We start from the raw sequence: 8,901 nt of genomic DNA on the forward strand, positions 1-8,901 counted from the left end.
GGTGCGGCGCGCCCTCCGGGCCGCCGGGGTAGACGGGCGGGGTCATGATGGATTCTGGGTAGGAGCCGCCCCTCTTGTCGCGGGCGGGGGGGCTGCCCTGGATCACGGAGTGCAGCGGGACGTTTCTCAGCGGCGTCACGGTCAGCAGGGAGTCCTGGAACGGAACCAGGAAGTTCCTGAGGACGAAACAAGATGGAGGTTTAGACTGGATTGGATTAGATTAGATTAGTTTAGATTAGAGATTAGATTATATTAGATTATATTAGATTATATTAGATTAGATAATTTAGTTTAGAGACTAGATTAGAATAGATTAGTTTAGTTTAGTTAATTTAGAGGCTAGATTAGATTAGATTAGTTAGTTTAGTTTAGAGACTAGACTAGACTAGACTAGATTAGTTTAGTTTAGTTAATTTAGAGGCTAGATTAGATTAGATTAGTTAATTTAGTTTAGAGACTACATTAGACTAGATTAGTTTAGTTAATTTAGAGGCTAGATTAGATTAGTTTAGTTAATTTTAGAGACTAGATTAGATTAGTTTAGATTAGATTAGAGACTAGATTAGATTATTTTAGATTAGAGGCTAGATTAGATTAGTTTAGTTAATTTTAGAGACTAGATTAGATTAGTTTAGAGACTAGTTTAGTTTAGTTTAGACACTAGATTAGATTTGTTTAGATTAGATTAGAGATTAGATTAGATTAGATTAGATTAGATTAGATTAGATTAGATTTGATTAGATTAGATTAGATTAGAGATTCGATTCGATTCGATTAGTTAGCCAGTAGAGTTTACATTTTGCTGGGGTCGGTTTCTCCTGACGACACGGTCTCTACTTTGATCTTCTTGTCCCGAGGAGCCTGGGCAGAAACACACATGGAGGATATGGATGGATGATGGAGAAGTGACATGCAGAAAAGATGACATTTTAATAAGAAGACAGGAGCTTTTTCAGGTCAAAAAGCAGGAAAATAAAGGAAAAGTAATTGTTTCATTAGTTCAGGGACACCAGATGGAGCGTTACCTTGTAGTAGTCGTACAGGAGGCCCAGGGCGCCGGCGCTCTCCTCGTCTCCGTTCACGCTCATCATGGCCTTGGAGGCGGCGGTCAGCGGACTCTCCAGGAAGACGCGCCACGCGTCGTCCTCGTCCGCGTAGACCGCCGGCTGCGGCTCGTACGATTGGTGCACGACCACGCCCCTCTTCCTGTACGGAGAAACACGACTGTGGTCCTTAAGATTATGTCGTCAGGTTACATTGATTATGTTCGTCAAGTCCAGTAGATCCACAGCGTTCGGTCTCGGTGTTTTATCAGCAGCTTACAGAGTTTCAAACTGATCACTTAACACAGAGAGGCTGAGTCTGTTTCCACTTTTAGAATTGAACTTTCTCAGATTTCAAAATGTCCCTCAATGATTTTCCAAAACCCACTTCGGGGCATTAAGTAATCTATTGACCTTATTCACTCTGAGGCCATTTTGAACACTCAGGGTGGGAACTACCCGGGGGGAACTACCCCAAAAGTGAGGACTTCAGACTGAACAGTTATCAAACTGGCTGGCAATCTTGGGAACAACAACGACAACAACTGCTTGAAGTTAGCAGGGAAGTTAGCTAGCAAGGTACTAGCTAGCTCTCTAGCCTAGACTCAGGTAGCTAGTGACAATGGGACAAATATATTAAAATATGACTTTATATCTCTCTGGATTTCCATTAATTTCTTATCTGTTTTTCAGTGGGGAATCTGTGAAATTATAGTGGAAATGTCTGTATGATGCATCTTGGACAGAGCTTCAAAATGGCCGCCGTGTGAATAAGATCAGTTGCTTTTATCGGTTGCTTTTATCGCCCTCTAACTGCTCCCAGCAGGAACTGCAGCAACATCAACAGATCTCTGGTGTAGTATACTGTATGGTGGCCTGTAACTGACATACACAATAAAGTCACATTTTGACAATAAGCTAGCTAATGAGAGCAGAGATCCAACAGGAACCTCTAGCGGGTTCAGCTGACTAGTTCAGGTGGACCTTCAGCCTTCATGGTGAAACTGAACACAGACTCAGCTTCAGTGTCAAACTAACACGTTTCAACATAAAGTTCAGTGGAGATTTTACACCCGAACGTAGGATCAAACACATGCTGAGCTGCAGACTGCGCTCAGGTCAGTTTCCATGGATAAATAAAGGTTTTTAAGAAGAAAAAAAACCCTCTGTAATCTGACTGTAGTTAATGTTGCAGGGACGACACCCAGACACTATTAGGCAACAACAAACATATCATATCAAACATATTGATGCAATGTAAATGGACAATTTTACCAATATATCATAACATAAGAGAGCAAGGCAGTAACACTGTCAGGGTTGGGGGTTTGATTCCCACTGGAGCCACTCATACTAAAAATGTTCACACTCATAAGGAGATTTGGATCAAAATCTGCAGCAGATGTTACACTGAAAAAAAAAAACTTCAAATACTTAAAAATAAATGGATGAATGGATGAGAAGATATTTGTAAAGATAAAGGGGATTTTTGTGTGTTAAAAACAGAAAGTGAAGCAGTGTGTGTTCACTGTGATCCTGCTCTACCAGCAGGACCAGTCTCCACTGAGACACACACACACACACACACACACACACACACACACACACACACACACACACACACACACACCTCTTCCTTAAACATGCATGGGGCAAATCCCTAAAGGTAATCTGGATTCATTCCAGTGATTATTTTGTTTTTAGTGAAACCATCTGTCTTTATGCACTTTATGCTTATTTTTCTTTTGCATTTTGGATATTCATACCAGTTCCAATCTGTCTGACAGTGATTTTGTTGCAACAAGTTATAGAGAAATAGTAACTTTTTTTTTTTATCAAACTTAATTTTATTTAATTGTGGTACTTTTATATCACTGTCTCTGTGTAAACTACTTTGTAAACACTGTTTTAGAAAAGTGGTAGGCTATAGAAGTAAAGTTATTAGAGTTATTATTTGAGTAACAGACGATGCAAACTGAACTCAACGACCCAGAGAGTCTGAACTGAAGTTGTAAGTCAGATACTTTGCAAAGTTGCTTTAGTTGAAACAAAATCACACACATATAAAACCTATTTTTCTAATATTTGGAAAAAGGTTCATGATCATTTCGACTAATGCGATTACAGCAGGCACAGAGTCAAATAACTAACAGGAGACATGTAGATTTACCTCATCCAGATTTGTTCGACTGTTCTGAGGTATTTTTTAAATCTTGGACGCATTCCAAAGTCTAATATTACACAAGAAAAACCACCATCGTGAGTGTGGCACAGGTGTGTCCAACCCCAAACTCCGTTAAGAAAATCTGATAATTTTAAATTTCATTGCTTCTCCGAAAAAAATACACACATCACCAAAAGGACATTGTACCGTTTTCTATCATTACGATCCACTCTTCAAGTCGGCATACATCCAATACACTAAGCAGCACTTATTCCCAAAAACTTTAAAACTTTTAGAACTTGTGCGCCTGTTATTTCCAGTCTTCTTCCACAAAAATACACCGTGGTGGGCAGTGTGAACCAATCCTAAAAATGTATATTTCTTACCATAATATGCACATTACTATATAATATGTATGCCGAATTCACCAGTGTCTCTATACTCCTGACAGGTCATAAGTTACGTACTTTGAAGTATGCATATTTGCCGATAAGCACGGAAACTGTTAACCAGATTTTTCAACAGACTTCGGCACGCTCCTGTAAGGTGTGCCAGCCGCGCGTAAAAGACGCAACTACTGTACACCAACTGGTTTTTCTCTGTCAGACTGCGACAGAACTGGACCGTGTGGACTTACCTGGCAGACTCCTCCGTCATCTCCCTCCGTCGGACTGGACTTTCTAGTCGGAACGGTAAATCTGATCAGTCCACTCGGGGCAAAAAAAAAAAATCCACGGGATGCTGGCTGGTGAAGTCCTGTCAGCTCCGCGTCAGTCAGAACGAGTTTAGTCTGATTTTCTGGCTCCGCGTCTGCAGCTGCAACCTGCTGCTTTACCTGGCCAGGTAGCGCCGCGGGGGGGCGGGGCCACACGGATTTGCATATAAAAAGAATAGTTAGGCTCCCAAAACTCATCCAAAACGCCTCTGTATCTGTTTGGGTGACAGAATCAGTAGCATTCAGTATCTGTAAAATCTAGAGGATCCAGTCTGTTGACGCATTAGCATTTCAAAACCACAAGAATGTGTTAGCAGTTTGAGCTGTCAATCATTTCCAAACAGCAGGTGTCACTTCTCTATTTGGAGAAAAGAATCATTACCTGAAGATTTTAACGCTCAAAATCTCTAAAATCTACAGGCTCCAGTCTGTGAAAGATTATCATTTTGTTCTTTGTTTCTTTGTTTTCAAGAAGTTCACCACACAACAAAAAACAAAACAAAAAACGATTTGTTAGGATTTGGTGCTAGTAATCATTTTGTAAGAGTAGACGTCATTTGGAGAAAATAATTAGGCTACTTTATCATTCAATACAAATGTAGAAGATCCGGTCTGAAGTGTTTCTATCTTGTCACCCTGGGACTTCAGTTCTGTGCCATCATCATTTTTAACAGTGTGTCACTTTTTATGGAGAAAAGAATATATCACCTGAAGTTTAACTCTTAATATTACTGATGGGACGATATATCGAAATTCAGTATATCTCAATACAAACTGTGTCAGTCTGTCTGTTGTGTCAGGAACATGAATGGTGATATGAGCTCCATGTTATTCTGCTGTCAGGAACATGAATGGTGATATCAGCTCCATGTTATTCTGCTGTCAGGAACATGAATGGTGATATCAGCTCCATGTTATTCTGCTGTAGTAATCACTAATGAGACTCTTGACCATCACAGTTTCACAAGCTCTCCATCCAGATTATATTATTGTCACTTTGTAACGACATTTTTAAATTGTTGTTTACATTCTAGCAGCCAATGGCATCGCTGGAAAGATTTGAGTCTCAGAAATAAACAGAATTCTGCACAGTCAGACTTTGTTGCAACTGAACTGTTATTGATCACATCGTATCCTGGCTGTATTGATCCTGAACCTCAGATCAGGTATCGAGTCGGATCAGGAGAGAAACAGATCGTCCATCACTAACCGAGCACTTCATGGAGTCTTTAAAAAAGCTTCATAATTTATTTTAATTTTGTGGAATCAATCATTTTACATGAGCAGCACACTTTCCACACGGTGGAAGTTTCATTTTGACACGAAACTCCTGCAGAGCCGACGATCCAACCCTCTGAAAACATTTACATTTCTTGCTGTTTTTTGTTTTTATTCGACAGAGTTGAGCGGAGAGGTGGAGGTAGAGAAGTGCTAAATTTAGGAAAACTGCTTTTGGACAGTCAGCATTTTCAGTCGGAGCAGCAGGTAAATGAACTCAATTCCCGCCCAGATCAGAGAATGCAGCTTCAGGATTTTTACAACAACCCTTAACACATGGCTCAAGACAAACCAGTCATGTGATCACTGATCTAAACCTGAAAACCAACTGTTTTCCAACATGGAGACTATAATGTATATTTTGTATGACGTTGTTAGATGTACTGTTTGTAAACTTTGCTAATTGTATTGTTTTTAATTGTTTGTATTGTATTGTTTGTCTTGTACTGTATTATTTTTAATATCTTCCTGCCCAGGGACTGCAGATGTAAATTAGCTATATGGCCCCTGTTAAATAAACTAATGAACTAAACTAAGTGCAACAGAGAATTCATTTAACCTGTGATGTGATGTGGAGGAGGAGAGGAGAGGAGGAGAGGAGAGGAGAGGAGAGGAGAGAAGAGAAGAGAGGAGAGGAGAAGAGAAGAGAAGAGAAGAGAAGAGAAGAGAAGAGAAGAGAAGAGAAGAGAAGAGAAGAGAAGAGAAGAGAGGAGAGGAGAGGAAAAGAGAAGAGAAGAGAAGAGAAGAGAAGAGAAGAGAAGAGAGGAGAGGAGAGGAGGAGAAGAGGAGAGAAGAGGAGGAGGAGAGGAGAGGTGTGGTTGGTTTCATGGAGAGTCAGTTCAGTCCTGTATCATCAGTCCTGAAACAGGCCGTTCACACCTCACACCGGCCTGAACAGTTTGGACAAGAGACTGGAGTCATTTTATAATCTGCATCATTTTACCATCAACTACTGATAGATCTGCCAGGAATATATTTTATATGAAGAGATCCAATAACAGCATCAGTCTATTAGTTTATTATTGGCTGCAGAGTCGGTGCCATGAAACCATGAAGAAGATACAGGCAGTGGTGGAAGAAGTACTCAGATCTTTTACTTAAGTAAAAGTAGAAATACCACAGTATAAAAATACTCTGTTACAAGTAAAAGTCCTGCATTCAAAATGTTACTTAAGTAAAAGTACAAAAGTATTAGCATCAAAATGTACTTAAAGCAACAAAAGTAAAAGTACTCATTATGCAGAATGGCCCATTTCAGAATAATACAGTATATATTATATTATTGAATTATAATTATTGATGCATTAATGTGTAAGCATCACTTTAATGTTGCAGCTGGAAAAGGTGGGGCTGATTTCCACTACTTTATATACTGCTGGGTAGCTTACAGTAATCTATAATAATACATCACAATTTATTAGTTGATTATATTTTGTATTAATAATCTGAATCTGCAAAGTAACTAGTAACTTAAGTTATCAAATAAAGGTAGTGGAGTAAAAAGTACAATATTTCCCTCTGAAATGTAGTGGAGTAGAAGTATAAAGTAGCATAAAATGGTAATACTCAAGTAAAGTACAAGTACCTCAAAATTGTACTTAAGTACAGTATTCGAGTAAATGTACTTAGTTACTTTCCACCTCTGGATACAGGAAACTTTTTGAGGAAAGGTAGAGCAATGAAACTGACAATTGTATCTGTTATTACTTTGTCCCTATAAAATATCTGCATGGATTGGGAGCAATACTTCTTTTATTCTATTCATTTTATTTTATTTATGCAGATGGGACCAGCTGAGATCTACTGGCCTCCATCTGTCTGCCTCAGAAGAGAAAAGTCTGATCTGATCTGGTCTGATTATGCTGCTATTACTGCTTTTATTTATTTGTTATATTTTAACTACACCGAGAGAAACCAGGCGAAATGTAATTGTACCTGAGTATAATGACAATAAAGATCATTCTATTCTATTCTATTCTACTCTAAATCTGTTCCTCTGCAGCCGCTCACTGCTGGAAAACTGCAAAACTCACATTTCAATTTAAGGAAGTTTACACATTTGTGTTTATACAAAAATCTAAGAAAATCTCTGATGCAGATGCAGAGAAAGGCAGAGTGTGTTGATGCTGGTGCAAATAAAAAGCGAAACAAGGCACATTTTACAGTTTCTCCCTCCTGTCTTTTAGCTGTGGCTGTCAGCCAATCAGAGAGCAGCGCTGGGTTCAGGCTTCAGTACCGGGATCGAACCTGCGGCTCGCCGAGCCCGGGACACTTTCCCTCCTGTGGAAGCACATTTCACCAGCTGTTAAAAAAAAAAAACATCTGGCATGTTGGTTGTTTTTTTTCATCAAGTGAGATATTTTTCTAAATATTATTACCTAGTATCTCATAATTAAGACTTGGTATCTCATAATTTTGAGATACTAAATCAAAATATTGAGGAAAATAAATCTCACTTGATGAAAAAAAAAAAAACATAAAAAAAGACCCAGATTTTTTTAACAGGGGGCAGAAATGGGCTTCCATCCACTCCTGGGTCTGTGTAGTTTTTGGTAGAGCTGAACAATTAATTGAAATTTTATTGAAATCACAATATGGCCTACTGCAATTTTCAAATCGCAGGAGGCGCAATATTTGTTAAAGGTGAAATGTGTCAAAATATCATTTTAAAGTAAATATTGTGGTGCTGCAGAGATGTCCTGGCCTACACATCATATTCTACAGACTGAAGAAAACATCTTTGTTTGGTACAGATCCCCACAAAAAACACACCATAATCATTTTAATACGTTTTTCAGTGAAAATGAGAATAATGATGTAAAAATGATCATTCCCTCTAATATCGCAAATCATATCGCAATTGCAATTATCAGTCAAAATAATCGCAATTAGATATTTTTTCAAAATCGTTCAGCCCTAGCTTTTGGTCATTCTATTTTCTTTTCCGAAAACCGAAATTTAAAAAATTAAAAACCAATTGGTAATTTGATTTTCATTTCAAAATCCAGAAATGAAAAAATGGAAATACAAGCCAATTTTTTTTTAGTTTTCCTGGTCAGAAACGGCAGATACAACATTTAGAGAGAGGACTTGATTTCCCTTTTCTTTCTTTCTAAATGAAGAAAACAGAAGGAGCAAAAAGTTCTTTCCCTCCTGAACAGCAGCATCAGTGAAATATTTCTGCCTGCTGGAGATTTCTAAACACCTTTTCTTCTCTTTCAGTCCCTTTCAGCGTCACTTTGTCGCCTCGTTCTTCCCGTTTGTCGGCTTCCCGGAGGTTTCCCGGGCGGAGCTTTCCTCCTGCCGCCGGGGGTTTCGGTCCGGGGTTTTTTTACTCCTGGAGGTTTTGGTCCTGGGGGTTTTCCTCTCGGGGTCTCTGGTCCGGAGCAGCCGGCGCTCCAGGCTCAGCACCTCCTCGAACAGGCGGGCCGGCCGGACGTCCAGCAGGAAGGAGAGCAGCTCCAGCAGCCAGGCGTAGCTCCGGGGCAGAGTGGGCTCCAGCTCCCTGTAGTGGCTGCTGCAGTTCCTGAGGAGGAGAAGAAGAAACTGAGTTCATCTCCAAGGATGGATCACTGTCTGTGTTTCAGGGCACTGATACGCACGTCAGACATTTTATGTTAGTGTCCGAATCGTAAAATGATATTGCGGAATGATTTTGAGGGCACTACATATTTCCCACAATGCACTGTAATATCTAGTGA

General features: G+C 39.6%; 1 pseudogene; it reads right to left on the reverse strand.

Moving 5' to 3' along the window:
* Positions 1-3,979, reverse strand: part of LOC139638922 (grainyhead-like protein 1 homolog) — a 26,746-nt pseudogene extending 22,767 nt beyond the window's left edge.
* Positions 3,980-8,901: the final 4,922 nt, after the last annotated feature.

Source organism: Centroberyx affinis, unplaced genomic scaffold (genome assembly GCF_046629955.1).
Source record: "Centroberyx affinis isolate AG114_WGS23_722 - 3 ecotype Tasmania unplaced genomic scaffold, CSIRO-AGI_Caff_v1 ptg006663l_1, whole genome shotgun sequence".
Taxonomy (NCBI): domain Eukaryota; kingdom Metazoa; phylum Chordata; class Actinopteri; order Beryciformes; family Berycidae; genus Centroberyx; species Centroberyx affinis.